The sequence below is a fragment of the Schistocerca serialis genome, unplaced genomic scaffold (genome assembly GCF_023864345.2).
Source record: "Schistocerca serialis cubense isolate TAMUIC-IGC-003099 unplaced genomic scaffold, iqSchSeri2.2 HiC_scaffold_1167, whole genome shotgun sequence".
Classification (NCBI taxonomy): domain Eukaryota; kingdom Metazoa; phylum Arthropoda; class Insecta; order Orthoptera; family Acrididae; genus Schistocerca; species Schistocerca serialis.
This window is the reverse complement of record NW_026047367.1, coordinates 210,001-222,500: the sequence shown is the minus strand read 5'-3', so window position 1 is coordinate 222,500 and position 12,500 is coordinate 210,001. Positions and strand designations below refer to the sequence as shown.

The window sequence follows — 12,500 nt, the reverse complement described above, 5'->3', positions numbered from 1 at the left end:
CATTGCTCACTGTACGGATTCCCATGCCGAGCGATCAGCTAGGAAGCGCCCCATCCACGTCGGTACCCTTGGGCGTTGCACTCGCAGTCGCAAAAAACGTTGGGCAAATATATTTCTCCGATGCTGAGCGATCAGCTAGGAAGCGCCCCATCCATGTCGGTACTCGTACGCGTCGCACTCGCAGTCGCAAAAAACGCTGGGCAAATATATTTCTCGGAAGAGTAATGACAGTCCGAGCCTCCTGCGTGGGAAGAGTCTTTCTAGGCCCTGACCCACGGGAAGCGTGTAGCTTCCCCCATCCCGGACATTTCACGTCGTCACACTACCGGTATTGACTAATAGACTGATTGCTGATAATCATTAGCCACACACTGGGGGAAACGGCCGACAGGGGCGGCAACATAGTGGAGCCGCAGTGTCACTAATGTACAGAGATAGAACAGTTTCGACTGGAACCAGAGTAACCGTATACACGGCACTGATTAGTAATAGATGCAGAGCCATCAGAATACAGATAATATATACAACCGTCCCTATACATGCTGAAAGACTCTGCACACAATGAGAACCACACGTCAGCCAGACACTATCACACACTACTCTCTGCCTCTAACAGGCACACACACAATATCTAACCACCAGCATGGAAGAACATCCGGTGCATCCTCTCCGCCACATTACACAATCCACACTATCATAACCAGACCGGGAGGTCCACCCAGAAAACAGAATATCCCACCCTTCCGACATCCGCCATTGCTCAGCTAAGCCACGAACACCCACACATGTCCTACACAGGGGTGCACCCAACATCACAATACTGCCTCCTGTCACAGTACACAAACAATGGCAGGAATGAAAGACACAGATCTGCCACAACCTTGGAATCGGAGCGCCGCCTGTCATGAGCCACAAGTGCATCCTGACGTGACAAATCGGATGATCCCGCAGGCATGCTCTTACGATAATCACTATCAACGAACCTGCCGCCCCCTCCCCCCCCAAAATACACCTTTCCCTACAACGTGTACCTTAACCTAAGCTATATTGTACCTTAACCTAAGCGATATTGTACCTTAACCTAAGGTATATCGTACCTTAACCTAACCTACATTGCGCCTTCACCTAACCTACGTTGTACCTTAACCTAACCTACGTTGTACCTTAACCTAACCTACGTTGTACCTTAACCTAACCTACGTTGTACCTTAACCTAACCTACGTTGTACCTTAACCTAACCTACGTTGTACCTTAACCTAACCTACGTTGTACCTTAACCTAACCTACGTTGTACCTTAACCTAACCTACGTTGTGCCTTAACCTAACCTACGTTGTGCCTTAACCTAACCTACGTTGTGCCTTAACCTAACCTACGTTGTGCCTTAACCTAACCTACGTTGTGCCTTAACCTAACCTACGTTGTGCCTTAACCTAACCTACGTTGTGCCTTAACCTAACCTATGTTGTGCCTTAACCTAACCTATGTTGTGCCTTAACCTAACCTATGTTGTGCCTTAACCTAACCTATGTTGTGCCTTAACCTAACCTATGTTGTGCCTTAACCTAACCTATGTTGTGCCTTAACCTAACCTATGTTGTGCCTTAACCTAACCTATGTTGTGCCTTAACCTAACCTATGTTGTGCCTTAACCTAACCTATGTTGTGCCTTAACCTAACCTATGTTGTGCCTTAACCTAACCTATGTTGTGCCTTAACCTAACCTACGTTGTGCCTTAACCTAACCTACGTTGTGCCTTAACCTAACCTACGTTGTGCCTTAACCTAACCTACGTTGTGCCTTAACCTAACCTACGTTGTGCCTTAACCTAACCTACGTTGTGCCTTAACCTAACCTACGTTGTGCCTTAACCTAACCTACGTTGTGCCTTAACCTAACCTACGTTGTGCCTTAACCTAACCTACGTTGTGCCTTAACCTAACCTACGTTGTGCCTTAACCTAACCTATGTTGTGCCTTAACCTAACCTATGTTGTGCCTTAACCTAACCTATGTTGTGCCTTAACCTAACCTATGTTGTGCCTTAACCTAACCTATGTTGTGCCTTAACCTAACCTATGTTGTGCCTTAACCTAACCTATGTTGTGCCTTAACCTAACCTATGTTGTGCCTTAACCTAACCTATGTTGTGCCTTAACCTAACCTATGTTGTGCCTTAACCTAACCTACGTTGTGCCTTAACCTAACCTACGTTGTGCCTTAACCTAACCCATATTGTACCTTAACCTAACCCATATTGTACCTTAACCTAACCCATATTGTACCTTAACCTAACCCATATTGTACCTTAACCTAACCCATATTGTACCTTAACGTAACCTAATTTGTGCCTTAACGTAACCTAATTTGTGCCTTAACGTAACCTAATTTGTGCCTTAACGTAACCTAATTTGTGCCTTAACGTAACCTAATTTGTGCCTTAACGTAACCTAATTTGTGCCTTAACGTAACCTAATTTGTGCCTTAACGTAACCTAATTTGTGCCTTAACGTAACCTAATTTGTGCCTTAACGTAACCTAATTTGTGCCTTAACGTAACCTAATTTGTGCCTTAACGTAACCTAATTTGTGCCTTAACGTAACCTAATTTGTGCCTTAACGTAACCTAATTTGTGCCTTAACGTAACCTAATTTGTGCCTTAACGTAACCTAATTTGTGCCTTAACGTAACCCATGTTGTGCCTTAACGTAACCCATGTTGTGCCTTAACGTAACCCAATTTGTGCCTTAACGTAACCCATGTTGTGCCTTAACCTAACCTATATTGTGCCTCAACCTAACCTATATTGCGCCTTAACCTGACGCACGTTGTCGCTGAACCTGCTCTGTAATTGTTATGCAACTCGTTAAATTAGTGTAGTGTTGCCTAACCGCAACCCTCGCAATATAGTTCGCTATTCGCACTGCCCGGTCCCCTGTGTATCGCGTCATGTTAAACACCTTGCAGGTGTTGCTGACTTTCCACATGCTCCTGCTATACACTGTAATGTGGATAGCAGCAGGACGTACATGCCCCCCCCCCTTCCCCCCTGCCTTCGCAAGCTGGTCGTTGAGAAGTTTGCATGTTCAATGCCCTTCGCATGCCGACGTACTCAGCCTACGTTGTGGTACGGCCTGTCACCTGTCCGCCGATGTACGCAAAACCCACAAACTGTACTGCACATTGGTCCGTATGTACTGAATGATACATCGTGGCACATGTGTGACCGTACGACGACTGCGCCTAGCAACGGCAGACCATACAGTCCAAATATTGTGCACGCAGCTACGTGTCGTCTCCCTATAAGAGCTGGATTGCAGTGTGGTACGCCATTCAGACGTGTGGGAGGAACGGACGCCCTGGATGGCGATCAGCATGAGCAGTCTGTTGATGTAGTGGAGCGTGTATTCGGACGTAGTCGTCTCTTCTCACACACCGTGATAGCATGTTGCACCGCGTTCCACATCTGCGACATCCTGCAGAGGCCGGCTGACAGTCGTTCGCGCAATGGACACCGCATACGTACGGGGGCTACCTTCCACGTGTTCTCGAGGCGTGCACATGTTGTTGCGTCTATGTGGGCAGACGTAGTGTGTTGTGACACCTGACACAGGCATGCAATACTCGTTGCAAATGGCGATGGACGTCTACGTTTGCTGGTGACGTTACGCAAATGAACAACAGGTAACCCGTTGTGGTGCGGTTGTTCTCGCTAGAGGTGAATCAGTGTTGGCGACGATCGGTCGAGCTATTAACCGGTTGTTTCAGGGATACCCACCATGCCCACGAACGTGAAAGGGGACCCACCATGCCCACGAACGCGAAAGGGGATCTGGGTGTGAGGCGATACGCGGCGGTGGCTGGGTGGGACCGTCCCCGGCCGGTGAGGGGGGGCCGCCCGGCGTGCTGGCAGCGCGGTGCGTGGGCGCACGCGCTACAGCCGGCTGGTGGGGGCGGCCAGTGGCAGGCGCGCCGGCCGACGGACGCGGCAGGCGGCGCAGCTGCGCGCCGGCGCCCCCTGCTCGCGGCGCCTTGCGGCCAAAGTAGGTCCTCGCGGGCCCGGTGCGAAGCGCGGTGGCCATCTGCAGTGTGCTGGTCCGATTGAGGACTGTGTGCGCTGAGGATGCGCCGCCGCCCGGCGCTCGGCGCCGCGACGCCGTCTGCTGCTCGGTCGCCCCAGCGGTTCTCGCAGGTGGTTTGTATCGCAGCTGTGCGGACGTGTTGGCGCGTGCGCTGTGCTGGGAGAGTTCGCTTCGGCACCCAAGTGGGGCTTTTGTCCTTCTGTGGCGCTGGCGTTGGAGCTGCCGGTCACCGTAGGTGGCGCGTGTTGTCTCCCGCCGGCAATGCCACGACAGCACGCTCCCGGGCCTCTGTCGGCAGCGGCAAGCTCAGTTGGGAGCACGGGTGGTCGCACCTAAAGCGTCTACTCGCCTAACTCCGGGCGATTGCGCCTCTCTCGAACCCGACCAAGTACTTAGGACGGCGCTGCGCGCCGCCGGGACCTGAGAGGGTTTCGAGGTGTGTTGTGCAGGGGAGCTCAGCCTCCTCCTGTTTGCAGAATAATTGAGCGGACGCTTGCGTGTTCGCGCGGGCCCCCGGGACACACTCCCGGGCGGCCGGCTGCTCAGCTCTAGTTGACGCAGCTCCCTGGTTGATCCTGCCAGTAGTCATATGCTTGTCTCAAAGATTAAGCCATGCATGTCTCAGTACAAGCCGCATTAAGGTGAAACCGCGAATGGCTCATTAAATCAGTTATGGTTCCTTAGATCGTACCCACGTTACTTGGATAACTGTGGTAATTCTAGAGCTAATACATGCAAACAGAGTCCCGACCAGAGATGGAAGGGACGCTTTTATTAGATCAAAACCAATCGGTCGGCTCGTCCGGTCCGTTTGCCTTGGTGACTCTGAATAACTTTGGGCTGATCGCACGGTCCTCGTACCGGCGACGCATCTTTCAAATGTCTGCCTTATCAACTGTCGATGGTAGGTTCTGCGCCTACCATGGTTGTAACGGGTAACGGGGAATCAGGGTTCGATTCCGGAGAGGGAGCCTGAGAAACGGCTACCACATCCAAGGAAGGCAGCAGGCGCGCAAATTACCCACTCCCGGCACGGGGAGGTAGTGACGAAAAATAACGATACGGGACTCATCCGAGGCCCCGTAATCGGAATGAGTACACTTTAAATCCTTTAACGAGTATCTATTGGAGGGCAAGTCTGGTGCCAGCAGCCGCGGTAATTCCAGCTCCAATAGCGTATATTAAAGTTGTTGCGGTTAAAAAGCTCGTAGTTGGATTTGTGTCCCACGCTGTTGGTTCACCGCCCGTCGGTGTTTAACTGGCATGTATCGTGGGACGTCCTGCCGGTGGGGCGAGCCGAAGGCGTGCGACCGCCTCGTGCGTGCTCGTGCGTCCCGAGGCGGACCCCGTTGAAATCCTACCAGGGTGCTCTTTATTGAGTGTCTCGGTGGGCCGGCACGTTTACTTTGAACAAATTAGAGTGCTTAAAGCAGGCAAGCCCGCCTGAATACTGTGTGCATGGAATAATGGAATAGGACCTCGGTTCTATTTTGTTGGTTTTCGGAACCCGAGGTAATGATTAATAGGGACAGGCGGGGGCATTCGTATTGCGACGTTAGAGGTGAAATTCTTGGATCGTCGCAAGACGAACAGAAGCGAAAGCATTTGCCAAGTATGTTTTCATTAATCAAGAACGAAAGTTAGAGGTTCGAAGGCGATCAGATACCGCCCTAGTTCTAACCATAAACGATGCCAGCCAGCGATCCGCCGCAGTTCCTCCGATGACTCGGCGGGCAGCCTCCGGGAAACCAAAGCTTTTGGGTTCCGGGGGAAGTATGGTTGCAAAGCTGAAACTTAAAGGAATTGACGGAAGGGCACCACCAGGAGTGGAGCCTGCGGCTTAATTTGACTCAACACGGGAAACCTCACCAGGCCCGGACACCGGAAGGATTGACAGATTGATAGCTCTTTCTTGATTCGGTGGGTGGTGGTGCATGGCCGTTCTTAGTTGGTGGAGCGATTTGTCTGGTTAATTCCGATAACGAACGAGACTCTAGCCTGCTAACTAGTCGCGTGACATCCTTCGTGCTGTCAGCGATTACTTTTCTTCTTAGAGGGACAGGCGGCTTCTAGCCGCACGAGATTGAGCAATAACAGGTCTGTGATGCCCTTAGATGTTCTGGGCCGCACGCGCGCTACACTGAAGGAATCAGCGTGTCTTCCTAGGCCGAAAGGTCGGGGTAACCCGCTGAACCTCCTTCGTGCTAGGGATTGGGGCTTGCAATTGTTCCCCATGAACGAGGAATTCCCAGTAAGCGCGAGTCATAAGCTCGCGTTGATTACGTCCCTGCCCTTTGTACACACCGCCCGTCGCTACTACCGATTGAATGATTTAGTGAGGTCTTCGGACTGGTACGCGGCATTGACTCTGTCGTTGCCGATGCTACCGGAAAGATGACCAAACTTGATCATTTAGAGGAAGTAAAAGTCGTAACAAGGTTTCCGTAGGTGAACCTGCGGAAGGATCATTACCGACTAGACTGCATGTCTTTCGATGTGCGTGTCGTGTCGCGCAACACGCAGCTACCTGTACGGCTCGCAGTAGCCGTGCGCCGCGTGCGGAACCACGCGTTCGTCTCAAAACTAACGGCAATGTTGTGTGGTACGAGCGCTGAAGCGCTGGAGCGGCTGGCCTGCGGCACCTGGCGCCTGGCGCCGGTTTTGAATGACTTTCGCCCGACTGCCTGTCCGCTCCGGTGTGGAGCCGTACGACGCCCATCGGCCGTGAGGCCGTTGGACACTGAACGCTGGAACAGGGCCGCCACACGCCTCAGTCCCGCCTATGCAACTGTCTCGAAAGAGATGGTGGAAACTATGAAAAGATCACCCAGGACGGTGGATCACTCGGCTCGTGGGTCGATGAAGAACGCAGCAAATTGCGCGTCGACATGTGAACTGCAGGACACATGAACATCGACGTTTCGAACGCACATTGCGGTCCATGGATTCCGTTCCCGGGCCACGTCTGGCTGAGGGTCGGCTACGTATACTGAAGCGCGCGGCGTTTGCCCCGCTTCGCAGACCTGGGAGTGTCGTGGCCGCCTGTGGGGCCGGCCGCGTCTCCTTAAACGTGCGATGCGCGCCCGTCGCCTGGCGGTTCGCATACCGGTACTTACTCGGTAGCGTGCACAGCCGGCTGGCGGTGTGGCGTGCGACACCTCGTACAACGACCTCAGAGCAGGCGAGACTACCCGCTGAATTTAAGCATATTACTAAGCGGAGGAAAAGAAACTAACAAGGATTCCCCCAGTAGCGGCGAGCGAACAGGGAAGAGTCCAGCACCGAACCCCGCAGGCTGCCGCCTGTCGTGGCATGTGGTGTTTGGGAGGGTCCACTACCCCGACGCCTCGCGCCGAGCCCAAGTCCAACTTGAATGAGGCCACGGCCCGTAGAGGGTGCCAGGCCCGTAGCGGCCGGTGCGAGCGTCGGCGGGACCTCTCCTTCGAGTCGGGTTGCTTGAGAGTGCAGCTCCAAGTGGGTGGTAAACTCCATCTGAGACTAAATATGACCACGAGACCGATAGCGAACAAGTACCGTGAGGGAAAGTTGAAAAGAACTTTGAAGAGAGAGTTCAAAAGTACGTGAAACCGTTCTGGGGTAAACGTGAGAAGTCCGAAAGGTCGAACGGGTGAGATTCACGCCCATCCGGCCACTGGCCTCCGCCCTCGGCAGATGGGGCCGGCCGCCCGCGCGGAGCAATTCGCGGCGGGGTCGTGTCCGGTTGCCTTTCCACTCGCCGCGGGGCGGGGCCGTTCCGGTGTGCGGTGGGCCGCACTTCTCCCCTAGTAGGACGTCGCGACCCGCTGGGTGCCGGCCTACGGCCCGGGTGCGCAGCCTGTCCTTCCGCGGGCCTCGGTTCGCGTCTGTTGGGCAGAGCCCCGGTGTCCTGGCTGGCTGCCCGGCGGTATATCTGGAGGAGTCGATTCGCCCCTTTGGGCGCTCGGGCTCCCGGCAAGCGCGCGCGGTTCTTCCCGGATGACGGACCTACCTGGCCCGGCCCCGGACCCGCGCCGCTGTTGGCTCGGGATGCTCTCGGGCGGAATAATCGCTCCCGTCAGCGGCGCTTCAGCTTTGGACAATTTCACGACCCGTCTTGAAACACGGACCAAGGAGTCTAACATGTGCGCGAGTCATTGGGCTGTACGAAACCTAAAGGCGTAATGAAAGTGAAGGTCTCGCCTTGCGCGGGCCGAGGGAGGATGGGGCTTCCCCGCCCTTCACGGGGCGGCGGCCTCCGCACTCCCGGGGCGTCTCGTCCTCATTGCGAGGTGAGGCGCACCTAGAGCGTACACGTTGGGACCCGAAAGATGGTGAACTATGCCTGGCCAGGACGAAGTCAGGGGAAACCCTGATGGAGGTCCGTAGCGATTCTGACGTGCAAATCGATCGTCGGAGCTGGGTATAGGGGCGAAAGACTAATCGAACCATCTAGTAGCTGGTTCCCTCCGAAGTTTCCCTCAGGATAGCTGGTGCTCGTACGAGTCTCATCCGGTAAAGCGAATGATTAGAGGCCTTGGGGCCGAAACGACCTCAACCTATTCTCAAACTTTAAATGGGTGAGATCTCCGGCTTGCTTGATATGCTGAAGCCGCGAGCAAACGACTCGGATCGGAGTGCCAAGTGGGCCACTTTTGGTAAGCAGAACTGGCGCTGTGGGATGAACCAAACGCCGAGTTAAGGCGCCCGAATCGACGCTCATGGGAAACCATGAAAGGCGTTGGTTGCTTAAGACAGCAGGACGGTGGCCATGGAAGTCGGAATCCGCTAAGGAGTGTGTAACAACTCACCTGCCGAAGCAACTAGCCCTGAAAATGGATGGCGCTGAAGCGTCGTGCCTATACTCGGCCGTCAGTCTGGCAGTCATGGCCGGTCCTTGCGGCCGGCCGCGAAGCCCTGACGAGTAGGAGGGTCGCGGCGGTGGGCGCAGAAGGGTCTGGGCGTGAGCCTGCCTGGAGCCGCCGTCGGTGCAGATCTTGGTGGTAGTAGCAAATACTCCAGCGAGGCCCTGGAGGGCTGACGCGGAGAAGGGTTTCGTGTGAACAGCCGTTGCACACGAGTCAGTCGATCCTAAGCCCTAGGAGAAATCCGATGTTGATGGGGGCCGTCATAGCATGATGCGCTTTGTGCTGGCCCCCGTTGGGCGAAAGGGAATCCGGTTCCTATTCCGGAACCCGGCAGCGGAACCGATACAAGTCGGGCCCCTCTTTTAGAGATGCTCGTCGGGGTAACCCAAAAGGACCCGGAGACGCCGTCGGGAGATCGGGGAAGAGTTTTCTTTTCTGCATGAGCGTTCGAGTTCCCTGGAATCCTCTAGCAGGGAGATAGGGTTTGGAACGCGAAGAGCACCGCAGTTGCGGCGGTGTCCCGATCTTCCCCTCGGACCTTGAAAATCCGGGAGAGGGCCACGTGGAGGTGTCGCGCCGGTTCGTACCCATATCCGCAGCAGGTCTCCAAGGTGAAGAGCCTCTAGTCGATAGAATAATGTAGGTAAGGGAAGTCGGCAAATTGGATCCGTAACTTCGGGATAAGGATTGGCTCTGAGGATCGGGGCGTGTCGGGCTTGGTCGGGAAGTGGGTCAGCGCTAACGTGCCGGGCCTGGGCGAGGTGAGTGCCGTAGGGGTGCCGGTAAGTGCGGGCGTTTAGCGCGGGCGTGGTCTGCTCTCGCCGTTGGTCGGCCTCGTGCTGGCCGGCGGTGCAGGATGCGCGCGCCTGCGCGGCGTTCGCGCCCCGGTGCTTCAACCTGCGTGCAGGATCCGAGCTCGGTCCCGTGCCTTGGCCTCCCACGGATCTTCCTTGCTGCGAGGCCGCGTCCGCCTTAGCGTGCTCCTCCGGGGGCGCGCGGGTGCGCGGATTCTCTTCGGCCGCCATTCAACGATCAACTCAGAACTGGCACGGACTGGGGGAATCCGACTGTCTAATTAAAACAAAGCATTGCGATGGCCCTAGCGGGTGTTGACGCAATGTGATTTCTGCCCAGTGCTCTGAATGTCAACGTGAAGAAATTCAAGCAAGCGCGGGTAAACGGCGGGAGTAACTATGACTCTCTTAAGCTTGTCCGCCAGTTCATGGAGGCGCTTGAGATCGGTCGGGGGGAAGAGCCGGCGTCCCGCCGGGGAGCAGCGAGCCCGCTGCCTGACGCGGGCGAGGCCGCTGCGCCGCCCGTCGACGCAGCCGAGGACTTCGCGGCCGCCACCACCGGGCCGCCGCCGGAGGGGCCGACTGACGCCGCCATCTGGGAGCATCTGGCGGGGCTACCTGCTTCCGCCCAGCGTTTCTCTGCCCTAGATCGAGTCATAGGTCTGGGGCGGGGCACGCCGCCCGATGTCATCCTGGGCATGCTCCCGGATGCCCTTGCGTCGGTCGGGTCCAGAGGGGAGAGATCGATCACCAGGACACAGCGGCCGCGCCAACCATCGAAGCGGCCGCCTGCCGCGCCGCCGACGCAGAAGCGCAAGCGGCGCCGCTGGGAATACGCGAGAACGCAGGATGCCTTCCGACGGTCGCGTGCACGTTGCGTGCGCGGCCTCTTGGATGGCACCCTGCTCCAGCCGCCACCTGCCATCCCTGGTCTGCTGGACTTCTGGGCGGACCTCTTCACTAAGAAGCCCGTCTCCACCGCGGGCTTCATTCGTGACCGCCTCCTTCCGCACTCGGAGCCTGTCGCTCTTGAGTGCCTATGGGGGCCGGTCACACATGAGGAGGTCGCCGCCGCGTTGCCGCCCAGGGGATCAGCAGCTGGGCCGGACGGCCTTACCCCAGCGGAGTTGCGGCGCCTGCCGCACGAAGTCCTGGTGAAAGTGATGAATCTCTTCCTTCTGGCCCGCGCCCTTCCGGAACGCCTGCTTCGCGCGCGGACGTCCCTTCTCCCGAAAACGGCTGCACCAACATCCCCCGCTGACTTTCGCCCCATTACGGTCTGCTCGGTGTTGGCGCGGACCTTTCACAAGGTTCTCGCGTCACGCCTGATGCGCGCTTGTGCTGTGGACGAACGTCAGCGGGCATTCATCCCTCGGGATGGGATGTTGGAAAACACCTTCATCCTGGACACTGCTCTCACCGACGCAGTTCGCTCCTGCCGCTCTGTCTTTGTGGCATCGATCGATGTATCTAAGGCATTCGATTCGGTGGATCATGCTGCCCTTCGCCCCGTGCTGAAGGCGCATGGCCTACCGGATTGCTTTGTCGAGTATGTCGAGCGGTGCTACGAGGGCAGCACGACAGTGATAGCGGACGGCGCCGGCGTGGGCGTGTCTGTGCAGCCAGCACGGGGCGTTCGCCAGGGCGATCCCCTCTCCCCCCTCCTGTTCAACTTTGCGGTGGACTACGTTTTAGGCCAACTGCCCTCCCACATCGGAGCTCGGATTCTCGGTCGCAGAGTCAACGCTGCGGCCTTTGCAGATGACGTCTTGCTGTTTGCAGCGACCCCGAGGGGCTTGCAGTCCCTCATCGACGCAGCTACCGCAGCCCTCGCCCACCTAGGGCTGCAGATCAACGCCCGGAAGTGTTTCACCCTCGCTTTAGTCGCGTCAGGGCGCGAGAAGAAGGTGAAGGTGGACAGCAATGTCACCTTCACAGCAGGCAATACCACCATGCCTGCCCTGCGTGTGGGTGAAACCTTCCGGTACCTGGGGCTGCAATTCTCCACGGCGGGTCGCTGTGTCTTCAATCCACGTCGTCACCTGGTGGAGCAGCTTGACGTCATCTCCCGAGCTCCGCTGAAGCCGCAACAGCGCCTCCACGCTCTCACCAACGTGCTTCTCCCTGGCCTGTACCACGGGCTGGCCCTCAGCCGCACCCGGGTGGGTGCATTGAAGTCGGCCGACGTCACCATCCGGGCCGCCGTCAGGAGATGGTTCCGCCTTCCGGCGGACACCCCCCTGGGATACTTCCACGCTCCTGTTGCCCAGGGGGGCCTCGGCATCCCATCTTGCCGATGGATGGGTCCGACGCTTCGTCGGTCCCGTCTCCTGGCGCTGAAGAAGATAGGGCCAGCCTGCGACGGTGCAGGCATGGATGAAGTGCAGCGTGAGATCGAGGTGCTGGAGCGCCACCTAATGTGGGAGGGCCACCTCCTCAAATCGTCAACGCAGGTTGGGGAAATGTGGGCGGCGCGCCTACACATCGCCATTGACGGTGCGGCGCTGTCATCCTCTGCCGCCGTCAGTGGCCAACATCAGTGGGTCGCCGACACCAGTCGCCTGCTATCTGGGCGTGACTACATCGACGCCCTCCGCGCCCGCATCAACGCCTTCCCTACGAAGGCACGGCGCAGTCGCGGGCGGGAGGCGGACACCAGATGCCGCGCGGGGTGCCAGGCCGTGGAGACCGCCAACCACGTACTTCAGGCTTGCTTCAGGACGCACGGGTCCCGGGTCAAGCGCCATGACGCTGTAGTGCGTTATGTCGCCCGTGGACT

General features: G+C 56.8%; 2 non-coding genes and 1 pseudogene across 2 annotated transcripts; all 3 read left to right on the top strand.

The window, feature by feature from the left end:
- Nucleotides 1–4,645: 4,645 nt before the first annotated feature.
- LOC126433487 (small subunit ribosomal RNA) lies at nucleotides 4,646–6,554 on the top strand. The gene has a single exon (XR_007578523.1). It is a non-coding gene; the product is annotated as a small subunit ribosomal RNA (ribosomal RNA).
- Nucleotides 6,555–6,907: 353 nt separating this feature from the next.
- LOC126433470 (5.8S ribosomal RNA) lies at nucleotides 6,908–7,062 on the top strand. Its single transcript, XR_007578508.1, has one exon. It is a non-coding gene; the product is annotated as a 5.8S ribosomal RNA (ribosomal RNA).
- Nucleotides 7,063–7,250: 188 nt separating this feature from the next.
- LOC126433510 (large subunit ribosomal RNA) overlaps nucleotides 7,251–12,500 on the top strand; it is a 7,295-nt pseudogene continuing 2,045 nt past the window's right edge.